This window comes from Mus pahari, chromosome 10 (genome assembly GCF_900095145.1).
Source record: "Mus pahari chromosome 10, PAHARI_EIJ_v1.1, whole genome shotgun sequence".
In the NCBI taxonomy this organism is placed as follows: domain Eukaryota; kingdom Metazoa; phylum Chordata; class Mammalia; order Rodentia; family Muridae; genus Mus; species Mus pahari.
In genome coordinates, this window is record NC_034599.1 from 33,072,674 (window position 1) to 33,084,922 (window position 12,249).

The window sequence follows — 12,249 nt, forward strand, 5'->3', positions numbered from 1 at the left end:
TCAGTACAAAATTCATTCCAAACTAAAAGATTAGCAGTTTCTTTTTCTGCACCATATACCCCTAGATCTATCAGTAGCTGTCACTATTACTGCAATGGAAGGGAAGAAAGTGAAGATTGTTTCTTGAAGTCTCTTTCCAAAAAGGTGAACTTATTTTGATTTTTGAAACCTCTGCTAAGGGAGTCAAGGTGTCCTTGATATGCCTCATCTTCTCATGTGAGACCAACATGGAGTCTGAGGTAGGAGCTAGGCTACCATGGTGGAAATTCAGCAGAGATGCTGAAGCTGTTTGTTCCTTATCCTCACAGAAATGTATATTTAATATAAACATCTTAATTTAGTAAATATTAGTTCTGTAAAACATTAAGATACTTTATTATTTATGCAATTATGTGTGTGGGTATATATATATTTCACAGCTTGAATGTGAAGATCAGAGGAAAATTTGCAGCAATTGTTTCCCTCTTTTCCTGCTATGGATTCAAACAAAGGTTATCAGTCTTGGAGGCAAGTGCTTTTTACTGTCTCTCTGGGGATTATTCACCTTTATAATTCCCTTAATATTATAAAAGTATACCTATGGAAATTTAAATGGAAAAAAAGTGCAAAGATGGATAGGATTGAGACTAAATTTTCATTCTGTTTTTTAATATTATTATACAAGGTTTACTGGGCAAAGCTTGGATATCATCTTAATATTCTTATTTATTCCATTCTCACAGATATGACCTAAGAAGGAATGGCCCCTGGCAATGACTCCACCACAGTGAAGGAGTTTATCCTGCTGGGCTTGACACAGCAACCAGAGCTCCAGCTGCCTTTCTTCTTCCTCTTCTTGGCAATCTATGTGGTCTCCATGGTGGGGAACATGGGCTTGATTGTTCTGATTGTTTTGAATCCTCACCTGCACACCCCCATGTACTACTTTCTCTTCAACCTTTCCTTCATTGATTTCTGCTACTCCTCTGTCATAACCCCCAAAATGCTGGTGGGTTTTGTGAAACAGAACACCATCTCTCATGCTGAGTGCATGACTCAGCTCTTTTTCTTTGCCTTCTTTGTTATTGATGAATGTTGTATTTTGACAGCAATGTCCTATGACAGATATGTGGCCATATGTAAGCCATTGCTTTATAAGGTTACCATGTCCTATCAGGTCTGCTTCATGATGACAATGAGTGTGTACACAATGGGGTTTGTGGGTGCCATAGCCCACACAATTTGCATGCTGAGACTCACCTTCTGTGATGGCAACATCATTAATCACTACATGTGTGACATACCCCCTCTCCTGAAGCTCTCCTGCACAAACACCTCTGTCAATGAGCTGGTGGTTTTCATTGTTGTGGGTGTCAATGTGATAGGACCTACATTGATCATCTTCACTTCGTATACTTTGATCATTTTTAACATTTCCCATATCCGTTCCACCGAGGGTAGATCCAAGGCTATTAGTACTTGTAGCTCACACATAATAGCTGTTTCTATTTTCTTTGGAGCCTCAGCATTCATGTACCTTAAGCCTTCTCCTGTTGGATCTGTGGGTGAAGATAAAGTATCCACGGTTTTCTACACCATTGTGGGCCCAATGTTGAACCCTTTCATCTACAGTTTGAGGAACAAGGATGTCCACATTGCACTGCATAAGACTTTGAAGAAAAGCATGCTTATCTAGATAGAAACTGTTTTTCTTCTAGATTCAGATCTTACTTGTTTCATGTGGTATATCAAGCCATAGAGAGAAACCTAAGATTTTAAAATGAAATCCCAACTATTCAGTAATACAAAAATTAATTGTGCAAAACAGTTCACAGATTAAGCCACTGTGAAGAAGAGTCCTTCATTCTTTAAAAAATTTAAAAAAATTAAAATTTAATAAATTAAAATTATACAATAAGCTAAAATTGCAAACATTCAGTTGTTAATTCTCTGGCTTACTTTTAGATTTTCTAATTTCTTCTGTTTTATCTTATTATAAAGCTTAGTATTATCTCAAACTTGCTATTCTTTTGTCTCAGCCTCCTGACTGCTGGGATTATAAGTATAAAATATGATTTATGTGGATTTCAATAGAAGAAGTTCTGAATTAATTAATCCAGGAATGACAAGATTGTGAATTTTGTTTTTTACTAGAATACATGTAGAATATTGTAGATCTGTGTGATGGACATGCATTTGGAGGTCTTTTTTTGTTTTCTGTTTTGTTTTGTTTTGTTGTTTTTTGTTTGTTTGCTTGTTTTGTTTCGTTTTGTTTTTCAAGACAGGGTTTCTCTGTGTAGCCCTGGCTGTCCTGGAACTTACTCTGTAGGCCAGGCTGACCTCGAACTCAGAATTCCACCTGCGTCTGCCTCCCTAAGGTTGGGATTAAAGGTGTGTGCCACCAGTGCCTGGCTGATTTGGATGTCTTAGAGCAATAAATTTCCTAATTTAGAGAATCTCTGCTTAGTGTTGAACAAGTTGGGAGAGGTTTCTTTAGTTCTCTAAAATAAGAAGAGAATTGTGAATGTCCCTGTTAGTGTTCCTTTACGTTCAAGGAAATTTGTAAAAGTGAAGTCAAATTTTCTTAGTAACTTTATTGGCCAAAATAAATACGACATATATCTGTGTGCACATCTTTGAAAGAGATTTTAAGATTTGTGTAATCCATGAAAAAAAAATTAGAAATTACATGTATGCGTTAAATATAAGGGAAAGGAGGAGTGCTGCTAAAAGAAAAGAAATATTCCCTCTCCCTAATGTAAGACCTTTCATTAAAGGTACCTCCCTTTGAGTCCTGAGGGTCTCTCACATCTCTGGTCTCTGGTACATTCTGGAGGGTCCCTGTAACTTTGATCACATAAAGGGTGAACATTTTTCACTCTTTTGAAGTCTTATCTAATTTGCAGACACCATCTAGATATGTTAATTTGAAGGGAAATTCATTACATTATCATTCTTTGAATATCAGGTCAATTTCTTCCTAATTATTTGCATGCCAGACTCTAGATCAGACACTGGCCATAGGCTCTGGATTGCGTCAGGTAGCAATCAAAATTAAAGCTAGTTTGACTTCATCATTTTATCCATATGGTACAAATCTTCCAATGTGGAAAGATGACTGAAGTTTTAAACCTGTGACTAGTTTGGGCTATAAATTCTCTTAAGTTTTGTGCTCTGTATCCTCATGGATTTAGCTTCTAAACTACAGATACCATAGAGATTAAATAATATGTCATGTATTTAAATAACACTGACTTATTTAATCTTGGACAAGTTTTATTTTACTGTTCCTCAGATGAAGATTCCTGTCACATAACATTTTTGAAATGAACAAGAATCTCATACTCCATCACTTATCTCCATGCTGTTGACTTATTGGAAGTTCTGATATAGCTGTTATTGTGTAAACATTAAATTATCATAGATATTAAAGATAGCATTGAAATTGAGTCAGAAATATTGGTGGTAACATGTGCAACTAATAAGTTCCTTACCAGAGAAAGCTTATTATATGTGTGTATTATTTAATAGATTCAGACTAGGTCTACAGTTTAAATAACTTTAATTAAAATGTATAACAAAGCAGGGTATGGTGGTACATGCCTTAATCCCAAAACTTGAGAGCCTGAGGTAGGCTGATCTCTGCAGGTTCAAGACTAGCCTATCTACTGAGTGAGTCCACGATAGCCAGGGCTATATATCATATAAACATTGTATGTATGTATGTATGTATGTATGTATGTATGTATGTATGTATGCATGCATGTGTATATGTGTGTATATATACACACATATATATATGTATATATATGTATATATATTCATATATATGTGTATGCTATGTATACACAGCATATATACACACATATATGAATGTAATATATAGACATATATTACATTCAGAAAAATTATATACATTAGCTGAACAAAAGCAACACCAACAGACTTGTCAAAATGGATGGGGATGAGAAAAAGCCCACAAGGCTTTATTTAACTTTATGCAAAAAAAAACTATATGCACCTGAGGAAATGTAGGAGAGAGACAGGTGGTCTTCCCCAGAGATTATATATGAATTGCTTTTCCAGAAACCTTAGGGTTATGGGGTCCCATGTCTGCTCCACAAAAGGGTACAGCTGCAGGGGAGGCGGGATGCAGGCAGACAACCATGCTTACCCCACACTGTTGCTGTGTGGTTTGGGCTGTAGGAAAGCACCGAGAGACACTTTTCCAAGAGTGGGAATGCACAATCTGAGGTAAATGACAGATGGGGATTCCCGGGGTCTGCAAGGAGGCCAGAACCTTCTGGCTCTCAGGCTCTCGGACACCCAGAAACTTCTGGGAGCTTCAGAAGAATAAGAACTGAGTGGGGAAGTGGGGGCTCACAGGCTGTATCTGGCCTGGGACTGGCGGGGGGAGGGGGAGCTCCAACTGGTCCTGTGGAGAGTTTTTGGATTGATGGTGGCGGTTGGTAGCTGTGGCTGGGAGTGCAGAGAGATTAGACAGTAGCTCTATAGGCGAAGGTCTTCTCCGTGGATCCCCATGGTGTATCCTGATGAAAAAAGGCAGTCCATGGTTTTAGGACATTTATTGTCACAGCAGAAAGTAGATAAGTAAAACCATACTGTACTTCTCATGGTAGGCCTTTAAGTCCCTCATTCGTATGGAGATCTGTCTTGAGCTTGTGACCACAGGTTAGTCCTCTACCTGTGGAGGGGACTGGGGTGTTGCCCTTACATGACTAATGGCCACATATCTATTGCTGGGGTTGGGGGAGAGTGCTGCAGCTAGTGACAGGGCCCTGGTGTCCAGGAATCAGGCTAAGTGCCTACCATCCCTTCAGGGTTTCTGGGGCTTCAAGCCTTAGCTCAACGAGGGACCAAGCTGCCTTTCACAATCCCACAGCCACAAATGGGCAATCCTGAAAATAAAAATATAAATATCCTTATACAAAGAAGGTTATATTTAAGAGTATATATACATGCATGTGAATTTGCAAGCAATAATAATTAGTTGGTGAAAGGCTAGCATTTGAAGAACACAGAGGAGGATTTCAGATGAGGAAAGTGGAGGGAGAAATCTTGTAATTATAAACTAAAAAAATATATATCAGGAGCAGTGCAATGGTTCAGGAATTAATAGCATCCAATTGTCTTGCACACAACCTAGGTTTGGATCACAGTACCCACCAGTCAACTCAAAACCATGTGTAATTCCAGTTCCATGGCATCCAGTACAATCTTGTGATCTTACTGTTTATCAGGAATGTATGTTGTACAAACACCTATATTCAGACGTGATAGTTGATTCACATAAAATAAAATGAACAAATCTTTAAATACTTCAAATACAATATAGAAATGGCATATAAAGTATATAGATAAAAGGAGATAGAAAAATAGTGTTTGTAACACAGCTATGATATGCAAAGTATACAGATAGAAAGAGATAGAGAAAATAACTGGTTGTATATTTTCAAGTAATTAAAGAAATTTATTTTATTGGTAGGAAGAACATTTACATATATAATTATTATTTTACTCATTTGAAAATTTATTTATTCATAGTTGAATAACAATAAAGTGTTCTACAAGCTCTTGGAAAGCAGAATACACAAGTGATAAAGATCTGCCCTATTTTGTTTCTGAGATACATGTGAAATGGGTCTTGGGAGTTGAAATGACAGTTGCTGAAGGAAGAGTGGTTACTGTCCTTTGGGGACATGGCCACAGCTATGTTGCTTATGTCCCATGGGATAACCACATACTCATGTACTTAAAGGTAATACTAATTAGATACAAGATTGTTAATAACAATAGAAAAAAAGACATGCAATTGGGAAGGTGGGGAGGGGCACTAAGATAATTTAGAGAAAGGTAATGCTGAATACATATGATTAATACATATTGAAGGACTGTATATGAATATAACAAACATTCAAAGAATAAAATATTACTTTTAAAGTAAAATAATTGTTTTACATTAAAATTCATGTACATGACAATTTTGTTTAATTCTTTCTTATATGGCAGTGTCTAGAAGTTTGTATTACTTTTTGAGTAAATCAAATTAAATATAAGTGCATACAACTTTAGCATATAGTTGACAAATTTATTTTCTTTTAATGATACAAAATATGGTGTTATCTCTCACATATGGTGCCATTGGTATTCCTAGAAAATTATAAGTAATATATATATATATATATATATATATATATTTAAAAATAAAGGCCTCATGTTGATATTATGATATCTACCAATGTAGTCAATCTTTTGAAAGAAGAGAGGTTTATAGATAAAAGGCAATGGTCAAATTATTAAGAGCAACATGGGGTCTCACTGGTACCAGTCTCTTAATTCCATAAACCTGTCCACCTAAGTGTTCTTACAATGTAAAATAATTTTGATACAAAAATAGATAATTGTCACAAATACAATTGTTTAAGATTTGTTTTCCAAATATCTTCAATATTCTTAAATTTTTATTTAAATTATAATTTATTTAAATAACAGTTTTATCCATTGTCTATATTCTCCATCATTTTGACCACAAAATATTCTCTATGAAAAGAAACTTCTCTTTCTAAACTTTAAAAACAAACAAGCAAAACCAAAAGATATTATCTCTTACAAAAATTTCTTTTGTCAAATACATTTCCTGGAAAGTTAGTTCAACCGTTAAGAGTTTATACTGTTCTTGTAGGGAAGCCTTCTCATGGGTTTCAAAACTGTCTGTAACTCTAGTTCCAGGAAGTCTATTGCACTCTTCTGGCCTCCACTGATACTGTTCTCACACTTACACACTATCTTACACACATATACACATCACACATACATACATATACACACACACACATTACTATAATTAATATGTAACAACAATTATTTTAAGAGGGCAAAAAGAGGTAAATGGGAGAATTTTTAAGGAGGGAAGGGAGAAATGATCTAATTCAATCTCAAATTTTAAAAAAAATTCTCTTTACAGCTGATTTTGTTTAAAAATCAAAAAAGTTCTATTTAAATAGAACAAATTGTGTTTGTGGGCTGGCAGTTTCACATTCTTGACACAATTTTGAAATATATCAATTCTGTTTGTTACTTTATTCTTCAGACACTTTGGGCCTTATCCATGGAGGAATGCTGCCTTTTGGCTTGATCCCCTTGAATTGTTTATCTATCATTTTTTTTTCTAGCCAGATTCACATGCTTAGGGATGGCACAACTGAGAGCGAGTAGGACCTTTTTTATTTCAATAAACATCAACAACAACAACAACAACAACAACAACAACAACAACAAAATGTCCCAAAGGCAACCCATAGAGCAGTCTGAGAGGAAATTCTTCAATCAAGATTCTCTCTTGCCAGATATGTGTAGATTTGTGTTAAATAGAAAAAAAATGTAACTAGAACATGTTAATATCGATGATTCATCCTCTGAGGTAGTTTCTTTTCTCACTGCTGTGACAAAATGCCTTACCAAAGCATATTAAGGAATGGTTTATTTTATTTGCATATTGATGACACAAACCCTAAAGATAGAAAAATGACAGTGGCAGAACCAAGAGACAGATGGCTGCTACAAACGTTTGGAAACAAGGAGAGAAAAACATTGGTGCTCAGGTCGCTATCATTTTTATTTTGTCTAAGGTTTGGCACATTGAAAAATGCTGCCCACCTTCAGGATGAATTTGCCTACTTGAAGAAATCTATAAACTCCTTCACAAGATGTCGAGACATCCTATACCTAGATTATTCTAAATCCTGTTCAGGTGATAATCACTATTAATCATCATGCACATTCCTCTGGTTAAATTAATTCAATAGTGTCTTGAATAATTACATTTGCTTTTCTGCACCCACTTTGTTCCAAACTAAACAGAAAATATGTGGTTACATGTGAATCTGAGGTAACACAGATATTCCCTATACCTATTATCAATAATTGACTCCTTAGATATTTGGAGCAGAACATCTGGAAGCTCAGTAGACCAGGAAAGATTCCCTTCTGAAAATTATAATAGCACAGTTCTTCTACATCAATACTTTCTTCCTGGTAGTCACTGGAGACCTGGTCTGTTTAGTAAATAATTTAAGAAGACATAGCACCCAGGAAGTGAAAGTTTGATCCAGAAACTTTGAATTGTAGCCACACCAAATTTGCCAACAGGCTTTATTTTACCATCTTGTCTCTTTATCTTTCAGTAAGGGGAAAAATATCACATGTAGATAAACCATATTGACCCAAAAGTTGATGAGGTATAGCCATACATATGGCTGCCCCTAAATAAAAGAGAACTTAAATTATCCTAGCTGCTTTATCAGTAATAAAAGCTTGAAAACAGATCATAACAGTACCAGCTGATGAAAAACTTTTCTGTCTCTTTGGATTTTCAATAAGCATGCCAGCCAGAAATGGCTTCTTCATAACTGTGTTTGTTCTTGCTGAACTGACACATCATATCTGGCTCCCATGACCTGTGTTTTACCACTTTCTAAGATCTACGCTGTCACAGTGGTGGAAAACTTTGGCTTGATCAACCTGATTGGCCTCAGTCCTGATCTGCACACCCCCATGTACTATTTCCTCTTCAATCTCTCCTTCATTGATCTCTGCTACACTTCTATCTTCCATCAAATTAACTTACTCTCTGGGAAGAATGCTATTATGTGGGGTTCAATATTCAGTACTATTACTGGTGTGACACTCTGCCCCTCCTCCAACTTTCTTGCATCAGCACATATATTAATGAGGTTATAGTTCTCATAGCTGTACTAGTCTCATTTCCTCTGTTTTCAGCCTTGCCAAAAATTTTTATTAGATATTTTCTGTATTAACATTTCAAATATTATCCCTTTTCCTATTTTCCCCTCTGAAAATCCCCTGTCCCCCACCCTTGCTCCCCAACCCACCAATCTGGCTTCCTGGCCCTGGCATTCCCCTATACTGGGACATAGAACCTTCACAGAAACAAGGGCCTCTCTTCCCATTGATGCCCAAGAAGGCCATCCTCTGCTGGATGTAGCTTGAGTCATGAGTCCCTCCATGGGTACTCTTTGGTTGGTGGTTTTCTCCCTGGGAGCTCTGGATATATTAGTTGGTTCATATTTTTGCTCCTCCTATGGGGCTCCTTGCCAACATTTTAAACATAAAATCCATAGAAGGGGAATCAAAAACCGTCAGGACCTGTAGCTTTCACATCATAGCAATTTCTCTGTTTTTCAGGAATATTCATTTATACTAATCATTCTAGATCTATGAACCCAGGAAATGTTTCTTCTCCTTTTTGCACTAATGTGGCTCCCATGCTCAACTCTCTGATCTACAGTTTGAGGAACAAGGATGGGAAACTAGCACTGAAAATGTTATGATTAATGTCTGTAATAGACTCATATCCTAACTAGTAATAAAATAATAAAAAAGGCTAATTTACAGAATCTTCCAATTTTATTGCTGTTTTTGTGAAGATCTTTTGTTCATACCAGTGTGGCATAATATGCATTTTTCTTGTGTTTAAAATTGGTATTGTTAATATTACAGATTGGTGTCATAACAATCAATCACATTTAACACTGAGGCTGTGCCATATCATTATTCTAGTTTTTAAATAATTTTCCCATATCTAGGTTTAGAATTTTTAAAATACTCATAGAAAGAATCTGTCTTGCTTGGATAACACAGCAACTTCACTAGTATAAATAATAATAAAATATAATAACTAGTTTACATTTGAATATAGATTATAGTGACTGATAACATCAATTAAGCTCCTCATCAAGGAAGGCAGCTATGCTCCTCTCAGAGATAGTTGGCTATAAATCTGTAACCAAGGTGCTTTCATATGCACTCTTTGGCTCATTTCTTCATGCCTTAAATGCATCATTCTGGACACATATTCTTACTTAAGCATATGCATTCATCTTCTGGTATGGACTAAGGCTGGCTAATTTCTTTACAAAGTAAGCTAGTCCTAATAGGATACTTGATGTTATTCTTCCAGTGCCTTGTAGAACTACCCTAGTCTGAACTGACACCACATAATTGCCCTATGTCTCTTTCAGATTTTCTCTTTGATCTCAGGTTTTCCCTACTAATTCTGCCTTCCTGAATTTCATCCTTTACAGTCAATTACTGCAACAAATGCCATGCAAAGGTGATCATTTCCTGGATTCTATTTCTAAACAGAACTGACTGATGGCATTTATATGAAAAGCTTTAAAAATGTGTATGATCATAACAGATTTCTTTTGTCATAAAAAAATCACAAATCACAAACCCATAGAATGGAATATAAGACTCAAAAACAGATTTTTCAAATAGTTATCTTATTTGTTCACAACAAATCAGCATACTAATTTTACTGGGAAAGATATTTTAACCCATTTATTTTGTATTCATAAATATTCACAAAGAAAACCATGCACAAAAATTGACTCTTCAAACACGGACCAAAATCATATACAAATACTTAAATTATAAATCTTTTAGAAAACGTATTTGTGTGATCTAAGAGCCATATTTTAGAAAACACAATACATAGAAGAAAAAATGGACAGGTAATAAAATTTTAAAGTGAGTACCATGTATCAGCGAAGTATTTTAAGAGATTCACAGACTGGAAAAATATTTGCTGCACATACAGCACACCACAGCTTTCACTGCAAGACAGTTTTATTTTTATTTCATTATTTTTGTTTTCTGTTTCTTTTTGTTTTGTTTTGCTGTACATGTTCTTTCCAGTGATTTTTAAATTTTAATTGCATAAATATTCACACAGTATTATGCATCAGAGTAATGTGATAAATAGCAGTTTTCTTCTGAAGTTTATTTTTCTCCAAGCCACATCAATGGAGGCATGTTTTCATTTAAAATTCCCTCTTTCTAGGGGACTAGATTTGTGTCAAGTTGAAAATGATAACCAATACAGGTACTATAAAGAGGCTACTAATGGGAATAGTTCATTTCTATTGTTTCAAGTAGGACATATTTACAACTTGATACATGTCATGTAGTATTAGGTTATCAAGTGTTTCTAATTCCTTTATCAAGAAGAAAAAGATGGTGTTTACAACCCAAGCAAAGTGGAGTCCCAGGTTGCTAAGTTATCTTTTTTTATGCTTTCTTTTCTTGACAGTATTTGAACAATTTTGGGTCTATGGGAATCTGCTATTATATTTCGTTAGTTGTAGAGTTGGCAAATATTTTCTCCTATTTGGTGGGCTGTTCAAGACTGTAAAATTTTTCTAATACCAAATTTGATTTTGCTGGTCTTTTTGAAAGGCTTATGTCCTTTTAGGAGTCTTCAAGTATGCCTACATATTATTCAAAGGGTTTCATTTATGTGTTTCATTTGTTTGTTATTTGGTTTTTGTTGTGAGATTGTATGTGTGTGTGTGTGTGTGTGTGTGTGTGTGTGTGTGTGTGCGTGCATGTGTGTGTAAGTTTTATTATGGTCAATCTTTAAATTTATTTTTGTATAAAGTGATATTTAAGGCATTGTACCCATTTTCCATCCTGTGTTTACAAGAATAGTGGCTCAGGGATTTAATATTCTCTAATTAATGTAACTTATTGTAAAATGGGTATGTATGTAACAGTTAAATTGGATACTCCAAAGCATATGGTAAGAATTAAATAGATCATGATAAGTTCCTGGTAAATACCAGTTGTCATTATGCATTTGCTTATATGATTAGACTTTTTTGTTTTTACTTCACTAAATCTTGTGCTGCCTTAAATTCTGTAATTTCTCTGAGGATAAATTTCTTGCTACTTCCCTACTATTCCACTCTAGTTCTAAATAGCATACAGGCTGCATAGTAGGAACTCCTGAAATATTTGTTGAAGTTATGTGTTATAGCTGTGTTTATCTTCATAATCTTTCCCACATTCCTCACGTGCTTTGGAGTGGGTCAAGAAGCACGATGCTTACCACCTTCTATCAGGTTCAGCACATCCTCAATTACATTTTATGTTCAAGGTCCAAATGCACAAATATGTATGGACTGAGTAAAGTGATTGCTTAGGGTCTGGGAAGCTTTAACTGAATTGTGTTACTGAGCTTCACAGTCTAAGAAAAGTCATATTACTAAAAGACTACTAATTTTGAAAATAGTATATAAGAATCCTAATGAATAGCTGGGTGTGGTGGCGCATGCCTATAATCCCAGCACTTGGGAGGCAGAGGCAGGTGGATTTCTGAGTTCGAGACCAGCCTGGTCTACAAAGTGAGTTCCAGGACAGCCAAGGCTATACAGAGAAACCCTGTCT

At 35.4% G+C, this 12,249-nt stretch overlaps 1 pseudogene across 1 annotated transcript; it reads left to right on the top strand.

Annotated features, from left to right (window-relative positions):
* The first annotated feature begins 724 nt into the window (after nt 1–724).
* LOC110328309 lies at nt 725–1,675 on the top strand (annotated as a pseudogene). Its single transcript, XR_003844660.1, has one exon. The product of XR_003844660.1 is annotated as an olfactory receptor 145-like (transcript).
* The last annotated feature ends 10,574 nt before the right edge of the window (nt 1,676–12,249 follow it).